The following is a 23,717-nucleotide window of genomic DNA, read 5'->3' as shown; positions in this document are numbered from 1 at the left end:
TCAGCTCCTTAACCAGGAGCAGGGAGGGGCGGATTAGGGGCGGGGCTCGGGCTGTCATCCGCTGGCCGGGAGGGAACCTGAGGCGGGGGCGGGGCCTGGAGGGAGGCGGGGCCTGGAGGGAGGCGGGATGCAGGGGAGGGACCCGGGCACCAGCTGGGGCTAGTCGGAGTTTGGCGTCACCTGTACGCTCTGGGAGCGGGAGGAGGCGGCGGTACCAGTGGGGCGTGACCACGTCTAAAGGGACAAATCGCTGTGTCTGCGAGCTAGGTGGGAGAAGGCGATGTCCGCCTAGTGCGATTCCAAACCGCGGTAGAATCTGCCCCCTTAGATGGGCAGTGCGCAACCTGAGCTGGTCCTGGGTGGTGTGCCCCAGGTGCCAAGGTTCAGGTAAAGCCTGACACTGCTAATCGTTTCCTGCTTTCTTGCACCATTTCTCACACTCTGCTTTCACGTTCCTGCCGAGGGATGGATGGCCACACTCAGGGAGCGCCTTGGTCTTGGCCGCTTTTCCCCAGGGAGCCCAAAGGTCTCTCCCTCTTCCCGCAGGGAACTGCTCAAATGTTACTCATGGGAGGGGATCCCTGATGACCACCTTATCTAAAATTGCAGTCCCCGCCGACTTCCCTCCCCCATCCCCTAACCTTTTTCCTCGTGGTTCCCACCGCTGCCTGGCCTCATACACGGAGGGCATAGTGGTGACAGCTAGCGGGGTGAGGAGGAAAACTGCGTGGACACTGGGAACCGCACTCCGGAGTGGCGTGGGGACAGCTCTGAGTAGGCCCCCATTTTGCAGTTATTGTAGAAGATTAGTGGACAGTGACGCTGGGGAGGAAAGTAGGCCTAGACTGGGGTGGCTCTTGATATCTCCAACTTATTTCTTCCACTGTGTCTAGGAACACTGGCTGGATATTAATTAGATAATTGCTACAGATTAATTGCCTTTGATTATTCAGTGGAAGACCTGCCATTTCTGTGATGGTGGAACAAGCCAAGAAGTGGAACTTCAGAAGTCTGCAAGGTGGCGGTGGGATCACAGGTCAGTTAAGCCAACTTAAAATTTTACCTTTTAACCCTGCAAGCAGTCATTAAATAAACTACGAATAGGTTTTTAAATTTGGTATTTTTAATAAGAAAAATCAGGATGCGATTCATCCTAACTTTAGACCCCAACTAATTTCACAAATATAAAAACATATCAATTGAACAATGAAAATATGGTATATGAACAATAAAAAATAATTTGAAAGTAAAGTTTGTATGCACAATGTAACCAAAAATTGATCTTTTACATGTTTTCACTTTGGAACTTCTTGAGAAAAGATAGCTCTTCCTACGCTTTAGGACCAGCGTTAGGACTGGTGGTTGTTGTCCGCTTTGTCTGACTGCCTACCCCAAGCCCTCCCTGACTTGTCCCTGCTCCTGGGTCCTGCAGTGGCAGTCCTGGCCATCCCTGGGAAGCCAAGTGCCTCTGAGCACACAGCTGGCAAGATTCTACCTCAGGGTGCTTTTCCGTTCCTCTCTCTGTGTGGTATTCCTGTGAACATTTTCAGCACTGTGGGACAGATGACAGGTGCCAGGGTCACTGAGGGGAGAAGTGTTGCTAAATGTGTTCATGGGCACAATGAACTCTGTCCAGAAGAGAATTTCTTCCCCAGAAAACCCAACTCAAGCAATGTGCTTGACTGACCTCACCAAGGCCTTGGTTATAAAGGCCTCTTATTTCTTATATGGAAGGAGGAAGGAATAACATTTATGTGCCAAGCATATCATATGTAATACTATCTCACCTAGTGCCCACAAGTGCCCACAAGGAATACCTTATTTATTTCCTGAGGCTTATAAAGGTGAATAGCTCTGTCTGGCTCACACAAAGCTGGATTTGAACCCAGGTCTGCTTGTCTCCAAGCCTGCGCTTTGCTCAGGCCCTGTGACTTGACATTCGATATTAGCTCAAAGGTCATGAAACATGTCTGGATAGTGAAAGTGTGGGAACCTTGGCCTGGCTAGGTCACAAGTGTCAGCTTTTTGAGCGATAAGACAATGAAGTGCCAAGAACAAAAATGTCCTCAGTAAACTACACCATCTATTCCTAACACCAGTCTCATAGAGATGTGTGTCAGATTCATGGTGAATTATGTGACTTTACTGATTGTGTTCACATGGCCACTGGAGCTCACTTGAAACATTGTAGAATGGTTGAGAACACAATGACCAATGGGCAGTAGATCAGGGATCTAAATGACAAAAGGCTTTGGGAAAGTCATTTAACTCAGTGGGCTTCAGTGCCTAGTCTATAAAGTAAGAAAGTTAGACCTAGATGGACTAAGGGCTCATCTTTTAAAAAATTTAGGAGGACGATTTTTTAAAAATTGAGCTATAATTCACATACCATACAATTCACCCACTTAAAGTGTACAATTCAGTGGTTTCAGGGTATTAACCGTCACCACAATCAATTTTAGGACATTTTTATCATATCAAAAAGAACCCCTACACCCTTTGGTTATCACCCTCTGACCCCCTCATCCTCCCTAGGCCTAAGAAACCACTAATCTACTTTCTGTCTCTGTAGATATCCCTGTTCTGGACACGTCATAGAAATGCAATCACACACTATGTGGCCTTTTCTGTCTGGCTTCTCTCACTCAGCATAATGTTTTGGAGGTTCATATGTGTCGTAGCCTGAGTCAGTGCTTCATTATTACATAACATTCCATAACCCCGTTTTATCCACTCATTTGCTGATGGTCACTTGGGTTGTTTGCACCTCTTGTCTGTTGTAAACAGTGCTGCTATGAACATTCATGTACACCTTTTTGTGTGGGCATGTTTTCGATACATACCTAGAAGAATTGCTTTGGCAAATGGTAACTCCATGTTTAACTTTTTGGGGACCTGCCAAGTTGTTTTTCCAAAGTGTGGCTGCACCATTTTACACTTCCACCAGCAGTGTACAAGGGTTCCAGTTCTCCACATTCTCACTCACACTTGCTGCAATCTGACTTTTTCATTACTGTATAGCAATCCTAGTGGGTGCAAAGTAGTATGTCGTTGTGGTTTTGATTTGCATTTCCCTGATAGCTAATGATGCTGAACAACTTTTCATGTGCTTACTGGATGTTTGCATGGTACTGGAAAAATACCTATTCAAATCCTTTGCCCGTTTTTTAGTTGAGGACGAGAATTCTGACTTTTTACTTATCAACAAGCTATTAATAGATGCTTACCCTAGGAGCTGAAGTTCAAGTAAGTAGAAGAAAAAATAAAATTATATATAGTTTATGCAATTTATTGGAAATCTATTTTAACTCTTTTGTAGGCCAGTTATGTCAGTATTAGTCAAGGTGATGGATGGAAACCTACATGCCCCCCTGGTTTCCTTAGTGGCAATTGGCGTCTTCCCAGAAATTAGACCTGAGTTTTGGGCCAGATTCTAAGGCGAGAGGGACCATCAAGTGGGATTCTGGAAGATGGAACCTTCCTCAACCACAGCTGCTTGGGACACACCTTACTGCGTAAAGCTGAGAGCTTAGAATAGTCAGGGTGGCACTTCAGAAAAATGGACTTCTTTAGGGTCAGTGTTTTGGCTTTGGATCTTAAAATGTATTATATAAAAAGTGACAATGTTTATGTTAAAAAAATTTCAGATAGTATATAACAATATAAAGCAAAAAGTTAAACATCCTCCTTAAGCTCTATTGCCTCTATTTAAGCTCTCCAGAGGTATTCACTATTAGGTTTTTTGTGTACATGTGCAAGTATATATATATTTATTTGTTTACATAAATTAAATAGTATAACATATTGTTCTGGCAATTTATGTCCACTTAATATATTTTGGAAAAATTTTGTTTCCACTATAGAGATAAATCTTTCAATGCCTCCATCGTATCGCATCGTGTGGATTTCTGTAATTTATTTAGCCGCCCAACTGATGGACATTAGTATGTTTTTACTATTTTGGATAAGTTTGCAATGAATATTATGCAGTATCTTTGTTACTTTTGTGAGTATATCCAGGGGTAAATTCCTAACCTTATAATTTTGATATATGCAGTGTTGTCCAATTGTCCTCTAAAAAGGTACGACTTACAGTTACCCTAATAATGTCTCTCCATGGCCTGCCAAGACTGGGTTTTAGCAACCCTTTCTTTTTAGGGTGAGGAGGAGTGGTGATGATCCAATAGGGAGAAATGATGTCTTGTTTTAATTTACATTCTTTAGTTTGGAGGGAATCTGGGTATTTCGTATTTTTACAGGTCATTTGTGTTTCTTTTTTCTGTTAACTCCCTGTTTTATTCTTGTATAGTATTTCTATAGGGTGTCTCTTACCGCTTTAGAAAAGCTTTTTGTATTTGAAGGAAATTTTTGTAGTGCTTGTGTGGTTTCACTGTTTATATAAAACATTTTTGATCTATCAGGTTTAATGTGAGTGTTAGGAGAAAGGCAGGTCTCCAGGGCTCAAAACCATGAGCTCGAATACAGATGGCTAGCCATTGTCCTGCTGCCATTTATTGACTTCTTTCTCTTTTTATCCATTCATTTAAAATACCTCTGTGTGTACTAGATTCTAATATGTGTTTGGGTCCATTTCCAGCCTCTCTATTCTTTCTTTAGTACTAAATTGCTTTGATGGATGTAGTGCTTGGTTTGTCAAACTTGTTTTTTTTTTTTTTGTTTTTTTACTTTTTAATATCTAATAGGGCTTTGGCAGTTTACCAATTTAAACCAAGTCTAGGGAAAGCATGCTGTGTGGACAGAGGAAGGGAGTCAAATAGACCAGGATTTGATCTCAGATACTCAGTTTGTTCGCTTTACTGCCTTGGATACATTGTTCCACTTTATCGGTGCTTTGGTTTTACTGTGCTTCTGTTTTTTTCACCTTCAAAATGTGATGACAATTGAATGAGATGCTGCTGCCAGGAAAGGCCCCGCTGTTGGCGGGCATGCGCTGGTTGTGGAGGTTCCTTGTTGAGACACAGGGCATCACCCTGGGCGTTAGAGGGTCAGGGTGAGGAATCTGCAAGACCAAGAGGACATGTCCCTGTCCTCCCCAGTGCTCTAGGTGCAGGAATTCCCTGCCCAGTCAGCACTGAGGCCATTACCAGGGTCTGGCCAGCCCTGTCTCCCATCTGCTCTTCAGAGGGAGAGCTGTCCCTGGAGGTCTGAAGGGAGGCCAAGGTGTGGGTGGGTAGGTTGTGGACAGAGCATGGACATTTGGCTTGGGGCATCCACACATGTGCATGTGGGTCCCTCACTGTACAGAACAGAATGGGGCAGGTAGAAATAGAAGGGGGAGGTCTGGGGCTCCATCTGTGCTCTTGCCCTGAACCCCTCCAATGTGAGGGGCGGGCCTGCTTCCCTTCTCCTTTCTCTCATGACGATAGATTCATGAGAGTGGGCAGGTGTATTCAATTGTTCAACAATCAGATATTAGGGACCGACTGGTGGTAGTAGTTTCCTAGGGCTGTCCTAATAAAGTCCCATAAGTTAGGTGGCTTAAAACAACACAAATTTATTGTCTCCAATTCTGGAGGCTAGAAGTCTAAAATGAAGGTGTCAGCAGGGCTGTGCTTCCCCTGCAGGTGCCAGGAGCGAATCTGGTCCATGCCTTTCTCTTGACTTCTGGTGTGGCCAGCAATCTCTTGTGCTCCTTGGCTTGTAGACACATCAATCCATGCCTCCATTGTCATATGACTTTCTTTCTGTCTTCACATGACGTTCTTTCCTCTTCTTATAAGGACACCAGTCATGTTGGATTAGGACCCACCCTAATGACCTCATCTTAACTTGATACATCTGTAAGGACCCTATTTCCAAATATGGTCACATCACAGGTGCCAGGAGTCAGGACATGAACAGATCTTCTTAGGGGATCCATAACCCTGGGAACTCTGAGGGCATGAGCTGGAACTCCCTGTGTGGCTATGGGATCAGGTGACACTGAGCCAGTCCTGTGGGCCATCTGGACAGGTGTGGGTAGTGATAGGTCAGAGGGTTGGGCCTGGAGGGGCTTGTGTCCTGCCACTGAGCAGTTTTTAATGTTGGGCATCAGTGCTGACTCTCCCTTCCCCTTGCCCAGCCAGGGACTTGGAGTGGGCAGCTGCGTATGGCTCCGATTTCTGGTGGAGATAAAATTAGAAGGGAGGACTGGACTTTTAGAAGTCCAATGGACCCCAGGGACTGCCTAACCCAGACACTTAACAGATGGGAGGCTGAGGCAGTGCCATGAGGTGCTTTGTGTTCTGGTTGGGTACTTTGTGTGGAAGCTGTGGGCCGTGGGCCGTGGGCTGTGGCTCCAGTTGCTGGGGGGAGGCAATGGCCACTGAGTCTGTCATCAGCCCCGATCCCCAATGAAAGCCTAGGGCAGACTCTCCTTCAGGCCACCAACTCCTCCCGAAAATAGTTTTCCCAGATGGGTGTTTTGTCTGGGGCTGCCTGAAGGAGGGGGCGGTGGGTGCCTGTGCCATTGCTGTTTCAGTTCAGACTCCTGCGCCCATGGTCCTGGGGCCTGTGGGGGCCTGCTCTCCTCTGCAGCCCCCCGCAGCCCTCCTGGGCTGCTGCACTTGCCACCCGCTTCATCTGTTACCCTCTGTCACTGGCTTTGCATGCTCTCAAAACTCAGGAAGTTTCTCCACTGTTGAAGACTCTCTCCTGTTTTCTTAAGGTTTGGTAAAGGTTGGTGAGCTGTGCGGGTGTGTGAGTGTGTGTGTGTGTGTGTGTGTGTGTGTACGTGTGTGTGTGTGTGTGTGTGTGTGTGTGTGTGTGTGCGTGTGTGTTCGCAAAACCTGCCCTCTCTCTAGGGCACCATGCTGCCTCCCACTGTTTAATGGATCCTTGAGTAAGTGCTTGATGGGCACATTTTCTGTTCCTGTGCCCAGAAAATCTCTTCCTTGTTCCTAGGCCTCCTGGAATCGACAGTGCTGGGCCTACCAGACTTCATGCCATAGAGCTAGCTCCATTCCTTACATAGCTGGTCCCCAGGCAGCAACATCCTGGGGTGCCAGCCACAATTTACAGCTAAGGCCAGGGCAGAGGCTGCCAGCATGGCGCTCATGGGCTCGAACTCTGGGTGGCCAGAGTTTTTCTGCCAGCAGTGTCTGTGGAGTAGGTAAACTGTCAGTAGAGAGAATGCTGAGGAGGTTTGGGTCTCCACTGTCATCTATTGGACATGCCATTCATTCCAAAAATGGACTGAGCATCTGGAATGTGTCAAACACTGTGCTAGGCATTGGAGGGAGCAGTGGTGAACTAGAGAAAGGCCTGGCCTCCCCAGAGGCTCCATATGAACTCTGGTGCTGCTTTCCATGTTGGGGAAGTACTGGGAGCTCTAAGAATATAGAACTGGAACCTAGGAAGGGATCTGCGAAAACCTGCCTCCTACTGAGACTGGCTGGGTGGGGTTCGGGGTGGTGGTGCTGGAAATTCCTGGAGGTGAGGAGGGAGCCAGGGCAGGAGGGGCCAAGTGGCAGGGTCCACTCGGATGGCCACCCTCAGTGCTTATCGCAGCCGTATTCATTGTTGGGGTCCCTCTGTCCCACAACACAGAGATATCCAGGAGGGTAGAAACTGTCTGTGTATCTCAGTACCTGGCAGGGAGTCAGTGCTCAGAAAACATTTGAACGAATGAACTTAATGGAGTTTTGTTTAGCTCTCGAGGCTACCAGGTGGGGAGCACTGCAGGAGTTTAAGTGGGGCTAACCTGGGTAGCTCTGTGCTTTTGGAAGATTATGCAGGCTACTGTGGGGAAACAGAGACATGGACAACATACTTGGGAGCGTCCTCTGGCTGCTGGCTGAAGGGGAGTCAGAGATTTGAACCTGGTGCCTGAAGATGGAGGAGACCACATACAAAGACCAAAGAGTAGCAGCAAGGAGCTGAGAAGGACCCCTGGCTGACAGATAACAGGGACCCAGTCCTAAAACCATAAGGAACTGAATCCTGCCAACCACAGGAATGAGCTTGGAAGAGGACCCAAAGCACCAGATGAGATCACAGCGGGTTGAAACTTTGATTACAGCCTTGGAAAGCGCTGAGCGGAGAACCCGGCCACGCCACTCTGGACTTCCGACATGCAGACCTGTGAGAAGATAAACAGATATTGTTCTAAGGCACTGAGTGGTCGTATGTTATAACAGCAGTAGAAAACAAACATGCCAATTTCTGGATGCACTCATTGAATTGAAAACAAAGGTGGATGGAAGGTCAGGACAGGCTGGCAGAGAAAAGAGCCCCAGGGGGACTTGGAGTATGCGAGGACCAAATGCACAGAAAGTAGGTGCTGGATAAATGTTGGCCACTGTGGTCACGGCTGGAACTGCAGGGAGACCTGGAGCCCAGAAGCAGTGGAGACCTGCAGAGGGCTTTTGCCTCCTGACACTGAGCGTGTTCCAGAGTCACTGATTTCCATGAAGTATGATGGGATAAAGAGGTGACATCATCACTGCCCAAGCCCCGCCACAGCCCTGGGGCTGGGGTCTGTCAAGCAGGCTGGTCTCCTCAGGCCAGGAGCTCGGTCCTGCTCTCCCTCACATGTATACCCACCCTATGGAGCAGTGAGGCATGAGCAGAAGTCAACTGTGGCTGGCTCTGGCTTGTGAACTTTTTATGACTATGCTGTTGACAGCTGGTGTTTTGCTTTGCCTTTGGAGAGAGCAGGAAGGTCGTGGTCCTACTCCTAGAAGGTGAGAACTGGAAGTATATTTAGGACCCATCTATTCCCCCTGTAACAGAGGGAAATGATGAGGCTTGGAGAGGCAGGGACTTGCCCCGACCACAGAGCAAACCAGCTGGAGGTGGAGAGAGGCAGGATTCTGGGAGCAACGGGTCATTCCCTTCCTAGTCTTGTGTTCCTCCCAGACCCCAATTCTCAGGGAGGGACAGGGACCTAACGTTGCTCAGCTTCTGTCTGTGCCTCCTTTACTACACATGAGAAAGAGGAATCTGTTTTTCTCTTTGTCCATGATGGACAGAGCAGAGACCAGCCAGGCGGTGTAAAGCCGAGTGGACGGGAAACTGAGTTGAGAGAATTTGGGCTTCATTGGGAGACCATGGGTGTTAGCGTCCATTTTGCTACCAGTCCAAAGTCTGTGTGCCTAGCACTTTGAAGGGCCAAAATTCAAAATGTCAGAGTTTGGAGTAAGAAAAACTTTATTGGGCTGGCCCGGTGGCTCAGGCGGTTGGAGCTCCATGCTCCTCACGCCGAAGGCTGCCGGTTCGATTCCCACATGGGCCAGTGGGTTCTTTACTACAAGGTTGCCGGTTCAACTCCCGCAAGGGATGGTGGTGGGCTGACCCCCCTGTAACTACCCACAGCAACTGGATCTGGAGCTGAGCTGCGCCCTCCTCAACTAAGATTGAAAGGACAACAACATCACTTGGAAAAAGTCCAGGAAGTACACACTGTTCCCCAATAAAGTCCTGTTCCCCTTCCCCAATAAAATGTTTAAAAAACAACAACACTTTATTGATCGAGAAGACACCAACCAAATGGGAGTCCTAGTGGTTTCTCAAATCCATCTTAAAAAAGTTCGGGCTTTTTATGTGAGGGGAAGGGGAACTAGGAGGGGGCCAGAGGTGACTGACCACCACAGACACCTGGGTGCCAGCAGGTTTCCAAGGAAGGCTGTGCTAGTTGATGTGAGTTGGGACACAAGTTCCTGCAAATTTTTGATAAACAATACATACTTCCTTTACCTCCTCAAGCCCCAATCATAATTCCTCTAATGATTAGCACATCTAAGGATGTGCAAGACTAAGGAGAAACTATTAGCCTGAAGGCCATGGGAACAACACAGGCTTAAACAAGATGGAGTCACAGAGGCCGAACATTTCACTCTGTTACAATTTGATTTAGATCAGGGATTGGCAAATATTTTCTGTTAATGGCCAGGTAGTAAATATTCTAGGCTTGCGTGCTGTATAATCTCTGTTGCAACTCTTCAACTCTGCCATGTAACTCAAAAGCCGCTGTGGACAATGTATAAACAAGTGGACATGGCTGTGTTTCAATAAAAATGTATTTATAAAAACAGGCAGGAGGCTGGGTTTGGCCCATGGGCCAAAGTTCATGGTAGTTGGTTGATTTGGATGGTGGTGGTGGCTTCCTGTATTGTCATCAATACCATTATTTGGAGCCTAATTGTGGAAGGTCTTGGATGCCTAGAGCACTTGCTGGTAACACAGAGCCCTTAAGAGATTCAAAAAAATAGTAATATGATTGTTTTCAGTTTTCTAAAAATTTCAATAAGTAATATACTTATTGATATGGTTCAAAATTACACCAAAAAGTTACAGAGAAAAGTGTCCCTCCCATCCGTTTTAGTTACCCATTTTTGTAACCAACAGCAACCAAAGAAACCCATTTCCTGCACTGCCTCCCATAGGTAGTCGATAATCTATCCATAATTACACAAATGCTATCGCCCCCCCCTTTATACTATGAACAGCATTCTGCATCTTGCTGTTCTCAATAAAAGATTGTTCATATACAATTTTGGTAGTTTTACTCAGCATTAACAAATTAATTTCTCAAATGTCTAGGGAGGTTTGACATTTTCATGATGTTGAATCTTTCTAGTCAGGAATGCAACAGGCCTTTCCATTTGCTCAGATATTTTGTGTGCTCAAGTATTTCATATTTTATTTCTCTTTATCTTGAATATTTCTTGTTGAATGTCTTCCTAGGTGTTTTAGATCTTCTTTTATATCTTCTGATTATTGTTGACATATACAAAAGCCATCTTACTGAATTCTCTTACAGTTTAGAATAGTGTTTTGATTAATTTTCTTTGGGGTTTCCATGTATATAATCATATTATCTGCAAATAATTATTTCACCTACTACTTTCCTGTTTTTATACGTCTTATTTCTTTCTCTTGTCCAATTGGATTGGTGGTCCTCCAGAAAAAGTGAAATAATAAATGGAAGACGACTTTGTATTGTTTCTTACTTTAATGAAAGTGCTTCTGGAAGATGACCTTTCGGTTGTTTTTATAAACATTCATCTTATTCTGTTTTGTCAAGAATATTTACTAAAAATATATGTTGAGATTTATCAAATGTCCTATTAGTATATATTGATAAGACTTTTTTTCTCATTTTATCTATTAATATGGTGCGTTATGTTAAGAGTTCCTGATATTAAACCATCCTTGCTTTTCTAGAATAATCATTGCTTGGTTATGATTTAAAATGATTATTAATGTGTGGTTGGATGGTGTTTGCTTATATTTTATAGCATTCTTGCATTAATATTCACAACTGAACTCAGTCTGTAACTTTCTGTACTGGGTGTGTTAAGCCGGACGCCTGAGATGACCTCCAAGCAGAGGTGTGCAGGAGGTCGTGGGACCTGTGCATCTGCTGCTCAGGGGAAAGGGCCAGACTAGGGAGAGAGTTCCGTGAGCTGTTTGCATAGAGGTGGTATTTCATACCAGGAGACTGGATGAGATCAGCAGGGACTGAATGGAGAGAAGAGGAGGACTAAGTCCTGGGGGTCTTCCACATGTTCCAGTCAGCCTCTGAGGAGGAACCAGCAAAAGAAGTGGAAAATTATTTGGCAGTAAAGAGGAAAGAGGTACCGATCCCAACTATAATATGGATGAACCTTGAAAACATTATGTTGGATACAAAAGGCAACATATAGTATGATTCCATTTATATGACATGCCCAGAATAGGCAAATCTATACAGATGGAAAGTAGATTAGTGGTTGCAGGGGCTGGAGGGAGGGTGAGGATGGGAATGACGCTAATGGGTAAGGGTTTCTTTTCTTTTTTTAAAAATTAGTTTCAGATGTACAAAACAATGTAATAGACATTTACACCCCTCACAAAGTGATAGCCCCTCTCCCCAAATTTACTACCCCTCTGACAGCGTATATAGCTGTTACAGTTCCATTGACTCTATTCCCTATACTGTACTCCACATCCAGTGACTATATATATTTAATTATAGTTGACATTCAATATTATTCAGCTTCAGCTTTAGGTGTACAGCGCAGTAGTCAGGCATCTAAGGGTTTCTTTTTAGGTGACGCACATGTTCTAAACTTAGATTGTGGTGACAACTCTGTGAATATGCTAAAACCATTGAAATGTACACTTTAAGTGGGTGGATTTTATGGTATGTCAATTATATCTCAATAGAAATGTGGGGGGGGGGGGAGGGGGGAAACCAGAAGAAGTGGCCAGAATGTAGAAAGAAACTCTGGTGACTGGCACGATGAAGCTGGTCCACCCTGGGTCAGGGGTCAAAGCAGTCCCTCCCTACCCCGTGGGAGGCCAGTTCTCACCTTTTTGGCAAAGTGGAGGAACATTAATTGGGGACAAGAGTACTTGCTGGCAACAAGTTCAATTCTTGTACATCATTCTTCATTGCTGGAAGTACTGACCTGGCAGCCAGAAAAAAGGGTCAATGTTAGGAGGAACACCTCTCCGGGAGGAAAAGATTTACTGGCAGGAGGTGAAAAGGAAAAGGGGTGGGCCAGGCACTAGAGCCTAGACTAGTCCAACATACTCATAAATCAGCATGCAGGATTTAGATACGGGATATCGGAATTGATGAATGAGGTTCATGTCATGGGGGTCAAGGGGTAAGGAAGGAATGGTTCTGCAAATCTGCCCTCCCCCCACAACTGGGGCAGTCGGAAGTATTTGTTGGGACCACCGCGTGTGTAAAGGGCCGGCCCAGGCAGGCCGTGCCGGGCAATTAGTCTGTACGCGGGGGGTGGGGGTGCGCGCCGAACCGTGCACACGCGCAGATGGCCCAGTGGGCGTGCCGGAAGTGCTGAGGTTAGACAGGGCTGTGAGCTGGAGGGCGCTACTGGGGTGGCGGGGGTGTCATCTTGCAGGAAACAGGATTTGGTGAGGAAGAGGGGAGGCTATTCCAGGCAGATGGAGGTTTGCGCTGCCAGAGTCATCCAGATGCCACCGATGTGGGGCTCCGGCCAGTGGAGGCGGAGATTGCTGAGGATGCTGGGAAAAGGCGACTGGTGGAGGCGCCCCCGGAGGAGACAGGCGCCCTGGCTCAGGTGAGGGGGTCGGTGGCCAGTGATGCAACCGGAAGTGTGAAGCGCAGGACACTGGTAACGAGTGAATGAGTGACCAGTTCGTGGCCTGTGCTGGTTTTTCACTCTCTACACCCATTTTAGTGCTGGCCCGATTTTCAAATGAAGAAAATTGAGGCTCAAAAAGTGGAAATGACTTGTTCTAAATCCCAGAGTTGGGACGCAGCCGGGATTAGAGCTGGGTCTCCTGATTCCAAAGCCAGATCTGGAGCTTCTGTATTAGAGTTTAGGGGCAACTTTCCTGCACAGGATCAGATATTAGTATTTTCCGCTGTGTGAGCCAAGAGGCAAAATCCAGGATATTACGTAGGTAAGTACATAATCTACGAAGAAATAAAGCATATTTCTATACATTTTTATTGACAAAAACTTTATGGACACCAAATTTAAATTTCATAAAACTTATGTGTCAGGAAATGCTATTCTTTTGATTTTTTTTAACCACTTAAAAATGTGAAAACCATTCTTTGTTCAAGGGTCATACCGAATCAGGCAACAGGTCAGATTTAGGCCATTGGCCATAGTCTGCCAACCCCTGGTCTAGATCTGTGCTGGCCAGTACAGTGGCCATTGGCCACACGTGGCTGCCGAGCACTTGAAAAGTATCTAGTCCGAATTGAGATGTACTGTAAGTGTAAAATCCATGCTGCATTTCAAAGAGCCCCCCCCCAAAGAAAACAGTAAAATAATTTTCTATATTGATTACATGTTGAAATTATAATGTTTTGGATAGATTGGACTAAATAAAGTAGTTTATTAAAATTAATTTTACCTGTTTTTTGCCTTTTTACTAATTGTCTAATAGTCTTTTAATGTAGCTATTAGAAAATGTTAAATTAGACATGTATTTGCATCATGTAAAGAAAGCTCTGCTTGGGGAGTGAGGTTGGGGGACACGGGGTGAAGGACCTCTCCATTTGTGTTGAGGGACGTGGGAGGAGGTGTGGCCTGGCATTCAGGAGTGGAGTGTGGGGCCATATGGGGACAGTGCATTTAAGGAGAAGTGGTTGGGCAGGAGGTATGCAGTTCGAGATGGTGGTAGGGCTTCAGGGAGTAGTGGGATTTAGTTATTTGGGGGGCACTTCTGAGACGCTGTGGGGCAAGGTAGGTGGCAAGAAGCAAGAGGTTGTTGAGCAATCGGCCAGGTGAGGGAGTGTGGGATGAGGACCCCGCATGAGGAGCTTCTATCTCTTGACCTTCCTGGATCAGGAGACAGTAGGGTCTTGTCTTCCATTCTGAGACTAGACCGGGCCCCGGACTTGGAGAAGTGATTGGGCCAGTTCACAGACGGAATGCAGACATAACTCTCACCCCAAGGATCCTTCCTTTTCACAGCAGGAGAAGGCTCATGGCTATTTCCTCCTCAGCCCAGCATGGGGAGTCCTGCCTGTTCCCACCTTGTGCTGGGAACAGACGTGGCTTTTGGAGCTTTGGCTCCCTTGCTGTTCATGCCCAGGAGCATGTGGCTTCCTGTTTCTCGGTGTAGGACAAAGGTGGGTTTCTGTGTCCTAATTTGTGCTTCGTCCTCAGCACTTGAGGTGAGAGGATGAAAACCTCACATGCCTCTTGTCTCCCATCTCCAGGTGCTGTGGCTGGAGGGGCTGGTAGGACACTAAACGGGGAGGCCTGGCTTCCAGGCCTGGTGCTGCTGGACGTGTTACTCCCTGCTGTAGACTGAATGTTTGTGTCCCCCCCAAATTTGTATGTTGAAATCCTAACCCCCAATGTGATGGTATTAGGAGATGGAGCCTTTGGGAGCTCCCATGAATAGGGTTAGGGCTCTTATAAAAGGGACTCCAGAGGGCTCTCTCACCCCTTCTGTGGGGACACAGTGAGAGGACAGCTGTCTATGAAGCAGGCTCTCACTAGACACCAAGGCCGCCAATACCTTGATCTTGGAGTTCCCAGGCTCCAGAACTGTGAGAAATAAATGTTTATAAGCTACCCAGTCTTTATAGTATTTTGTTACAGCAGCTTGAACAGACTAAAACACTCCCCTTCTCTGACCTTTGGTTTCCATCTCTGTCAATAAGGGGTTTGGACTTGATCTTTGAAAGGGATCATCTGTCGATCACTTTCTGTCCATTAAGGACTAATGTATTAGAAGAAATGGACAAACAGTCCATGCTGCTAGAGGCAGGTGTAACCAGGAAGCAAGGGGGCTGTCACCTATGGTGTGGTTTTCTCCTTGAGAGAGGCAGACATTGTTTACCCGCTGCCTTCCTTGCCAGGCCCAGCTTTCAAGGCCCTCCACTGGGTGGTTCTGCTCCAAATTTCCAGCCTTAGTGCCCATCCTGCCCTATGCATGGAGTCAGGATCAAAGCCACACATGGACACAAAGTTCTGCCCACTCCCCCTCCTTAATATCTCTCATGTACCCTCCTTTCCACCCATCCCCTGGACTATTGCTGGCCCAGTACTCAATGACTTCCTGTTTCCTGGGGATAAAAGGAACCCTTTGTCATGGCATGTAAAGCCCCTGCCCAACTGCACGGTCTCAACTTCTCTCTGTCCTATGGGGCTACTTGCAGTTCCTCAAGCAGCCGGGGCTTTTTCAAGTCTTGATGTCCTCTGCCCTTACCTGCTTCTCCCCCATCTCTGCCTGGAGAACCCCCCTTCAGTCTTGTTGGTGCTTCCCCAGGTGTGTGTTCCTGGGGGAAGTCTTGTCCTTCCCACCCATCTCCCCAGCTTGGTTTAGTGCCTTCCACAAGTCCCTGTCCTCCTGTGCTTCCCCAATACAGCATTCATCTCTCCACCTGGCAAGTAGGCTCAGCTCCTGGGGCAGAGGTGGCTTCTGATAATGGAGGCCAGCAGGTTACCCAGATGGGTGCTCAGGTGACATTCTCTGAAAGGCTGGCTGACTGAAGGAAAGCTTTCAGTGTCTCCCTTCATTGTCATTAGCATGCAGTTGGTTGAAAGCCTATTGTGATGAAGACTGGGCACGCAGTCTATCCTTGCCTAATTTATATAAGCAACTGAGCCCATTTCTCGGAGTGCCTTGCAGCAAGGTGAGGCTACATGACAGAGTTCCAGCCAGTGGAATGTGAGTAGAAGTGGAGTGTGCCGCTCCAGGCCTGGACCATGAAAACTCCCACACTAGTTCCTCCCTGCCTGTTCCCTCTGACAGCTGAGTGCAGATGAAAAGGCCTGAGGGCATGGCCGAGCCACAAGATGGAAGGGGCCTGGGTCCTTAAATGACCACGTGGAGGAGAGTTGCTCCTCTGGCCTGAATGCCCACCCAGGACTGTTAATCTGTAAGAAACAATCTTGTATGGTGTTTAGGTCTGTTTGTTACCACAGGATAGCCCACCCTGACAGATATTCCTGTTGTCCAAACCTGAGAGCAGGTGACAAGGTAATGAAGGTACATTCAGGCCTAGATGGTGGATCGGATAGGGGGATGTGAGGGAGAGAGGGGTGTCCAGGCTGACCTAGCCACGTTCCTAGCCTGCACTGGTGGCTAGATGGTATGGGCATTCTCTATGGCCAAGAACACCGCAGAGCGTCTCGGCTCAGGGGAATGTCATGTGCTCAGTTTGGGACATGCTGAGGTTGAGGTCCTTAGGTGACAGTTCAGTAGAGATACTTATGCATTAGAGTTCAGGAAATGGGCATGGGCATGTTGATGGCAACTGAAGCCGAGGTCTGAATAAATGAGTGAACAGATAAATTGTTCGGGAATCAGAAACAGATGCTAAACCAAAAACAAAGAGACTCCAGGGCCCATCTTTTGAAGAGGCACTGCTGCCTCTCAGGGGGAGCCGAGCGTTGCTGTTTTATAGGTTTTCCCTGCACCTGGTCTGCAGCAGTGGGTCCGAAATCTGTCCCTATCCCAATGCCCAGTGCTTGGAACGCTTTATAAAAGTGAGAGGGGCCTGGGAATGTGAAGTTTTAAAAGCTATGAAGGATTGTGACATGAAGCCAGGCTGGGCCCCTCTGTGTGCTGTGTCCCCTATATGCAGCCTTGCGGGCTCCTGAGGAGACCGGGAGGATGAGGTCTGTACATTGAGGTTTAATTCCATTTAAGTGTCCCAGGTGTCTCTGATTGGCCTCTGGTGGGCAAAGGCTACCTCTAAGACTCAAGCTGGGCATGGGTGGCTGTTGCAAGAATGTGACCTTGCGGGGATCACCAGCTGGTAGAGCTTCTCTAGACCTTCCACGTCTGTTTGGGTGATTGGATTTGAGACATAGTAGGGGAGCTCAGCAGGGGGAGGAGTCTTCCCTTAGATTCTTCTCTTCTCACTGCCAGTAGTTCTAACAGCTCTCATTCCCCCTGCTACCCGCCAGGCACCATGCTAAACACATTCTCTGATTTCTGCAGCAGTGCTGACAGGCCAGTATTGTCATCCTGTTTGAAAGATGAAGAAACCATGCTTCTTGGAGGCCTGGCTAAGGATTGACATCTCAGATACTTTCCATCAATGACAGTGAGTGTAGGGACCCAGGAGTAAGATGACAGGACCTGGTGGGGGCTGGTGTGAGCTGGACAGCACCTGCCCCACCTGCTGGGGGGCAGTGGGTCTCAGCTCCTATGGACACGTGGAACTGTGGCCCACTGTGACTTTATCTAACAATTTTCCAAAAGTAACTGGAAATAGAACAGTTTGTAGAAATATACTGCGTAAATGTTGGCAAATAATTTGTTAAGATGTTCAAAACACTGCTGGGCAAGCAAGCACATGTGAGTCAGATCCAGCCTGCAAGGAACCCGTTTGTAACCCTAGTGAAGACATCTTTTATTCATTCTGCAGGTATTGGGGTGCCTACTAGAGGTGTCAGAGTGAAGGGGACAGACCTGGTGCTGGGGCTCATTGAGCTCATGGTCAGTGTCAATATTGTGTGCTCTGTGCTCTGAGAGGGCCCCTTCTTTGGGGGGCATTACAGAGCACTTCCTGGAGGAAGTGGAAGTCTGATGGATGGTGTATTAGTCAGCTAGGGCTGCTGTAACAAAGCACCACAGCTAATGTACACCACAGTGGTGTACAGCAACAGAAATTTTTTGTCTCACAGTTCTGGAGGCCAAAAGTCCAAAATCAAGGTGTTGGCAAGGCTCTAGGGGAGAATCTGTTCCATGCCTGTCTCCTGGCTTCTGGTATGGCTGGCAATCCTTGGTGTTCCTTGGTGCTATGGACTGAATGTGTGTGTCCCCTCAAATTCAAATGTTGAAACCTTAATCCCCAAGGTGATGGTATTTGGAAGTGGGGCCTTTGGAAGGCAATTAGGTTTATATGCGGTCATGGGGGTGGTGCCTCATGACCCCACCCTTATGATTAGTGAGTTTTTAAGATGAGACCAGAGAGAGCGTGCTTCTTTCTTCTTTCTCTGCCTCTATCATGTGTAAACTAAGAAGCAGGTTCTTACCAGACACCAGATCTGCCACCACTTGATCTTGGACTTGTCAGCCTCCAGAACTGTGAGAAATAAATGTGTGTTGGTGGGCCCCGTGGCTCAGGTGGTTGGAATGCCGTGCTCCGAACGCTGAGGCCACTGGTTCGAGTCCCACATGGGCCAGAGCGCTGCGCCCTCTACAGCTTAGACTGTGAACAACAGCTCTCCCTATAGCTGGGCTGGGTGAGTGGCCGGTAGCCTGCGAGACCTGCGGTGAGCTGCTGTGAGCCTCCAACCGACCACTGGCGACCGACTGCCTCAGCCCCGGGAGCGCAAGGCTCATAACACCAGCATGGGCCAGGGAGCTGTGTCCTACACAACTAGACTGAGAAACAACAGGCTTTAACCGGAGTGGGTGGCAGGAGGTGGAAGAAGGGATAAATAAATAAATAAGTCTTGTTTAAGCCCCCAATCTGTGGTGTTCTGTTATAGCAGCCCGAATTCCCTAGGACACTTGGCTTGTGGCTACATCACTCTAATCTCTGCCTGTCATCACATGGCGTTTTCCTTGTGTCTGTCTCTGTGTGTCTTCTCTTCTTGCAAGACACCAGTCTCAGGGCCTCCCCTTCTCCAGTTTGACCTCTTCTTAACTTGATTACATCTGCAAAGACCCTATTTCCAAATAAGAAAATATGCACAGGTACCAGGGGTCAAGACTCGAACATATATTTTGGGGGGACATAGTTCAACTCACAACAGATATGTAGAGTAGGCAGGTGGAACTTGGGGAAGAGTATTGCAGGTAGAGGGACCATCAGGTGCAAAGGCACCTCCAGAGGCAGAGGGGGTGCAGGGGAGTTCTAGGAAGTAAAAGAAATTAAGCACAGCTAGAGTGGAAAGTGGTCATGAGATGCGGCTGAAGTGGCAAATGCCGGGCCTCACAAGTCATGTGGAATGGTCAGGTGTGGCTAGGCTGCAGAGATAAACCCCCAGCTTAGCAGCTTGACACAGTGCAGGTTCATTTCTCGCTCATGTCAAGTCTGATGTGGGCTGAACAGCTCTTCCTCATAATGTAGCTATACCATCAGATCACATGGTCTCCAAGGGAAGAGAGGTCTGGGGGAGGCCCCAGCCTTTGCTGCTCAGGCCTGGAAGTGACCCTTTCACTCACAGACCACACAGCAAGGGAGGCTGGTAGGGAGGGGGCTATGGATTTCTGTGATCCCAACTATCTCTTTTACCCGAATTCAGGGTTCAGATTTAATTCTCAGAGCACCGGGAAGCCAGCCAGTGTTTTCATGCAGTGTGACAAGATCCAACTTGTGTTTTTTTTTTTTTTTTTTTTTAATTAAATTTATTGAGGTGACAATTGTTAGTAAAATTACATAGATTTCAGGTGTACAATTCTGTATTACATCATCTATAAATCCCATTGTGTGTTCATCACCCAGAGTCAGTTCTCCTTCCATCACCATATATTCGATCCCCCTTACCCTCATCTCCCACCCCCCACCCCCCACCCCCCTTACCCTCTGGCAACCACTAAACTATTGTCTGTGTCTATGAGTTTCTGTTTCTCATTTGTTTGTCTTGTTCTTTTGTTGTTTTTGGTTTATATACCACCTATCAGTGAAATCACATGGTTCTCTGCTTTTTCTGTCTGACTTGTTTTGCTCAGCATTACTCTCTCAAGATCCATCCATCTTGTCACAAATGTTCCTATATCATCTTTTCTTACAGCCGAATAGTATTCCATTGTGTATATATACCACAACTTCTTTATCCATTCATCTATCGAAGGACATTTTGGTTGTTTCCATGTCTTGGCCACCGTAAACAAAGCTGCAATGAACATTGGAGCACACGTGTCTTTATCTCTAAATGTTTTCAGATTTTTTGGGTAGATACCCAGGAGAGGGATTGCTGGGTCATATGGCAATTCTATTCGTAATTCTTTGAGGAACCTCCACACTGCCTTCCATAGAGGCTGCACCAGTCTGCATTCCCACCAACAGTGTATGAGGGTTCCTTTTTCTCCACAGCCTCTCCAACATTTGTTATTATTTGTCTTGTTGATGCTAGCCATTCTGACTGGGGTGAGGTGATATCTCATTGTGGTTTTGATTTGCATTTCTCTGATGATTAGTGATGTTGAGCATTTTTTCATATGTCTATTTGCCATTTGTATGTCCTCTTTGGAGAAATGTCTCTTCAAGTCCTCTGCCCATTTTTCAATTGGGTTGTTTGTTTTTTTGTTGTTGAGTTGCATGAGTTCCTTGTATATTCTGGATACTAGCCCCTTATCGGAGGCACTGTTTGCAAAAATCTTCTCCCATTCAGTTGGTGGCCTCTTTATTTTGTCAATGGTTTCTTTTGCTGTGCAGAAGCTTTTAAGTTTCATATAGTCCCATTTGTTTATTTTAGCTTTTACTTCCATTGCCTTTGGAGTCAAGTTCATAAAATGCTCTTTGAACCCAAGGTCCATAAGTTTAGTACCTATGTTTTCTTCTATGCAGTTTATTGTGTCAGGTCTTATGCTTAAGTCTTTGATCCATTTTGAATTAACTTTGGTACATGGTGACAAATAGCAGTCCAGTTTCATTCTTTTGCACGTGGCTATCCAATTCTCCCAGCACCATTTATTGAAGAGGCTGTCTTTGCTCCATTGTATGTTTTTAGCTTCTTTGTCAAAAATTATCTGTCCATATTTATGTGGTTTTATTTCTGGGTTCTCAATTCTATTCCATTGGTCTATGTGTCTGTTTTTCTGCCAATACCATGCTGTTTTGATTATTGTAGCCCTGTAGTACAAGCCAAAGTCAGGAAGTGTGATACCTCCATTATTGTTCTTTTTCCTTAAGATTGCTTTGGCTCCAACTTGTGTTTTTGAAAGTTTCTTCCGGCTAGAGCCAGAGTCAGCCCTGAAGCAGGGAGCTGGAGCCTGTGGAGCTGTGAAGTGGGAAGTGGCCTGGGTGGGAGTCAGCCATCGCAGTCACAGCATATTTGTAGTTAACGCCTGCAACTGCCACCTTGCGGGCTCAGCCCACACCCCCCAAAGAATGTGAGAAAAATTAATGTATGTAATCTAAAAATCTTTGAAAACACATTTTGTGTCCATTCTCTTTGTTCTACACTGGTGATTGTACATATTTTACACACATATTATCTGGCAGCCTGAATCCCCAAAGTGAGGGGACTATACTCTATACTCTGTGGGCCTCTTAAGGGACTTTCAGGGGTAACTGGGCTCTTTGCTGATTTGAGAACCTTATTGTGGAAGATGCTTTCTACTTAGGGTCTGTTACTGGGACCCAATACCAAGAGTGGGGATCCTTGGGTCAAAGGGACTTCCTGCTGTTTCCAACGTACCAGTACCTGGCTCTGGATGCAATATAAAAGCATTCTGGGCTGAGACTGACCCCCACTGGTCTGCAGTTCTTTATAGTTTGTAAAGTATTTTCTAAGCCATTGCTTCATTTGAGCCTCAGAATAATTTAATTTGATACAAAATCTAATTTAGGGGCCAGCCCGGTGGCTCAGGCGGTTAGAGCTCCATGCTCCTAACTCCGAAGGCTGCTGGTTTGATTCCCACATGGGCCAGTGGGCTCTCAACCACAAGGTTGCCAGTTCGATTCCTCGACTCCCACAAGGGATGGTGGGCAGCGCCCCCTGCAACTAAAATTGAACATGGCACCTTGAGCTGAGCTGCGGCTGAGCTCCAGGATGGCTCAGTTGGTTGGAGCACGTCCTCTCAACCACAAGGTTGCCAGTGTCGACTCCAGCAACGGATGGTGGGCTGTGCCCCCTGCAACTAGCAACGGCAACTGGACCTGGAGTTGAGCTGCACCCTCCACAACTAAGATTGAAAGGACAACAGGTTGACTTGGAAAAAGTCCTGGAAGTACACACTGTTCCCCAATAAAGTCCTGGTCCCCTTCCCCAATAAAATCTTAAAAAAACAAAAAAAATCTAATTTAGACCAAGGAACTCAGGAGCTCAGAGATCCTTCAGCCAACAATAGCCAGGAGCCCTGGAAACAATGTACAGTTGGGAGTGCTGGCTTTGTGGTCCCCGTTTTAGATGTGTGATTTCAGCATTTTCCTGTATAAATTATGGATAACCACACAAAAACGTTGCTCCAATAAAGCAATGTTGGTGAAAGCATTTTGCAAACTGAAGCATGGTCCAAATGTTGTCAGACTTGGACTCGATGTGTCATTGAAAGCGTTTCCCAAGTTGTGCTAAAGGAGTCCATGTGGACAAGGTCAGGAGAATAAGTGGATTTGAGCCCCCACTAGTTATGTCCTTGTGGCTGCACTTAGACTGTTTGACTTTGAACTTAATTGTCTGAATTATCCTCATTGCTTGGGCAGCTGCACCCATCATCTCTTGTGAGCCACATCCTGGCCCTGATTTCTGTGGGTGGGTGAAGGCTGAGGTGGAGATGGGGTGGGGAGTTTGCTCTGTACTTTGCTGTGAGCCTTGCCACCAGACTGGTACGTTACCAAGGTTTTACGGATCTACGTGAATTCCGTTATGGAACCAGGCCTGAAAGTCAAGCAGTCAGGTGGACCTTGGGGTGAACCAGAGGGCATTTGCTCATCTGGGTGTGGGTGCCCCAGCTCCAGTCGATAGCTTGGGGGGAATGCAGTGTTGTGTGGCCAAATTGTCAGATTTTCTGAAGTTATTTTTTCCACATGTAAAATTGTCACTTGTTTTATTCTTATGGCAACTCCACTGACTGGCTGGCTGAGGGAGTAAGCCTTGGGGCAAGGCTCTGGGCTTCAGTGTTCTCATTCATAAATTGGTGATGGGACCGCCTTTCATAGGCCTGTTAGACCAGATGAGAAAATAGAACACCTGCCTGCCACACTGGGCCTGGCTGCAGGAATCCTGCAGGAGACGTCAGCTACGTGTATTCCGTGGCTGCTGGTAACCCCCGAGCTTCAGAGGTTGTGCTCCTGGGCCATTTGGGGCCCATCACCCATCTGATTAAAAGGAATCATGAGATTATGCAGGCCTTTCAAGTTTGGCGGTCAAGGAGATAATATTAAGGGGTTTTGTATATTAGAAAAATAACTGTTCACCTTTCCTCCCCAAACCTCACGATTTCACATTAGTGGTATATTTTCCTTAAAAAGTAAATTTCAGTAAAAATAAGCGAATCAAATGAAAAATTTTTAAGTAATCAAAAGTATACATGCGCTGCTAATCGTTAAAGTGATGTCAGGCGACCTAAGACTGAGGAGCACCATGGTCGCACCGTTTCTCCTGTCACATCCTGGCCAAGACAGTTGGCACCAGATCCCTGGAGGATTC

At 46.7% G+C, this 23,717-nt stretch overlaps 2 long non-coding RNA genes across 3 annotated transcripts; both read left to right on the top strand.

Annotated features, from left to right (window-relative positions):
• The first annotated feature begins 150 nt into the window (after positions 1 to 150).
• LOC141567257 (uncharacterized) lies at positions 151 to 12,039 on the top strand. Its single transcript, XR_012489761.1, has 3 exons — positions 151 to 387; positions 954 to 1,036; positions 7,728 to 12,039. It is a non-coding gene; the product is annotated as an uncharacterized LOC141567257 (long non-coding RNA).
• A 753-nt stretch (positions 12,040 to 12,792) lies between these two features.
• LOC109434214 (uncharacterized) lies at positions 12,793 to 15,014 on the top strand. 2 transcript variants are annotated; one of them, XR_012489760.1, is made up of 3 exons: positions 12,793 to 13,380; positions 14,406 to 14,563; positions 14,654 to 15,014. It is a non-coding gene; the product is annotated as an uncharacterized LOC109434214 (long non-coding RNA). The 2 variants fall into 2 exon arrangements; XR_002135782.2 differs by having other exon boundaries at positions 12,799 to 13,034.
• The last annotated feature ends 8,703 nt before the right edge of the window (positions 15,015 to 23,717 follow it).

The sequence above is a fragment of the Rhinolophus sinicus genome, linkage group LG10 (assembly GCF_036562045.2).
Source record: "Rhinolophus sinicus isolate RSC01 linkage group LG10, ASM3656204v1, whole genome shotgun sequence".
Classification (NCBI taxonomy): domain Eukaryota; kingdom Metazoa; phylum Chordata; class Mammalia; order Chiroptera; family Rhinolophidae; genus Rhinolophus; species Rhinolophus sinicus.
This window is presented reverse-complemented; position numbering and strand designations above follow the sequence as displayed.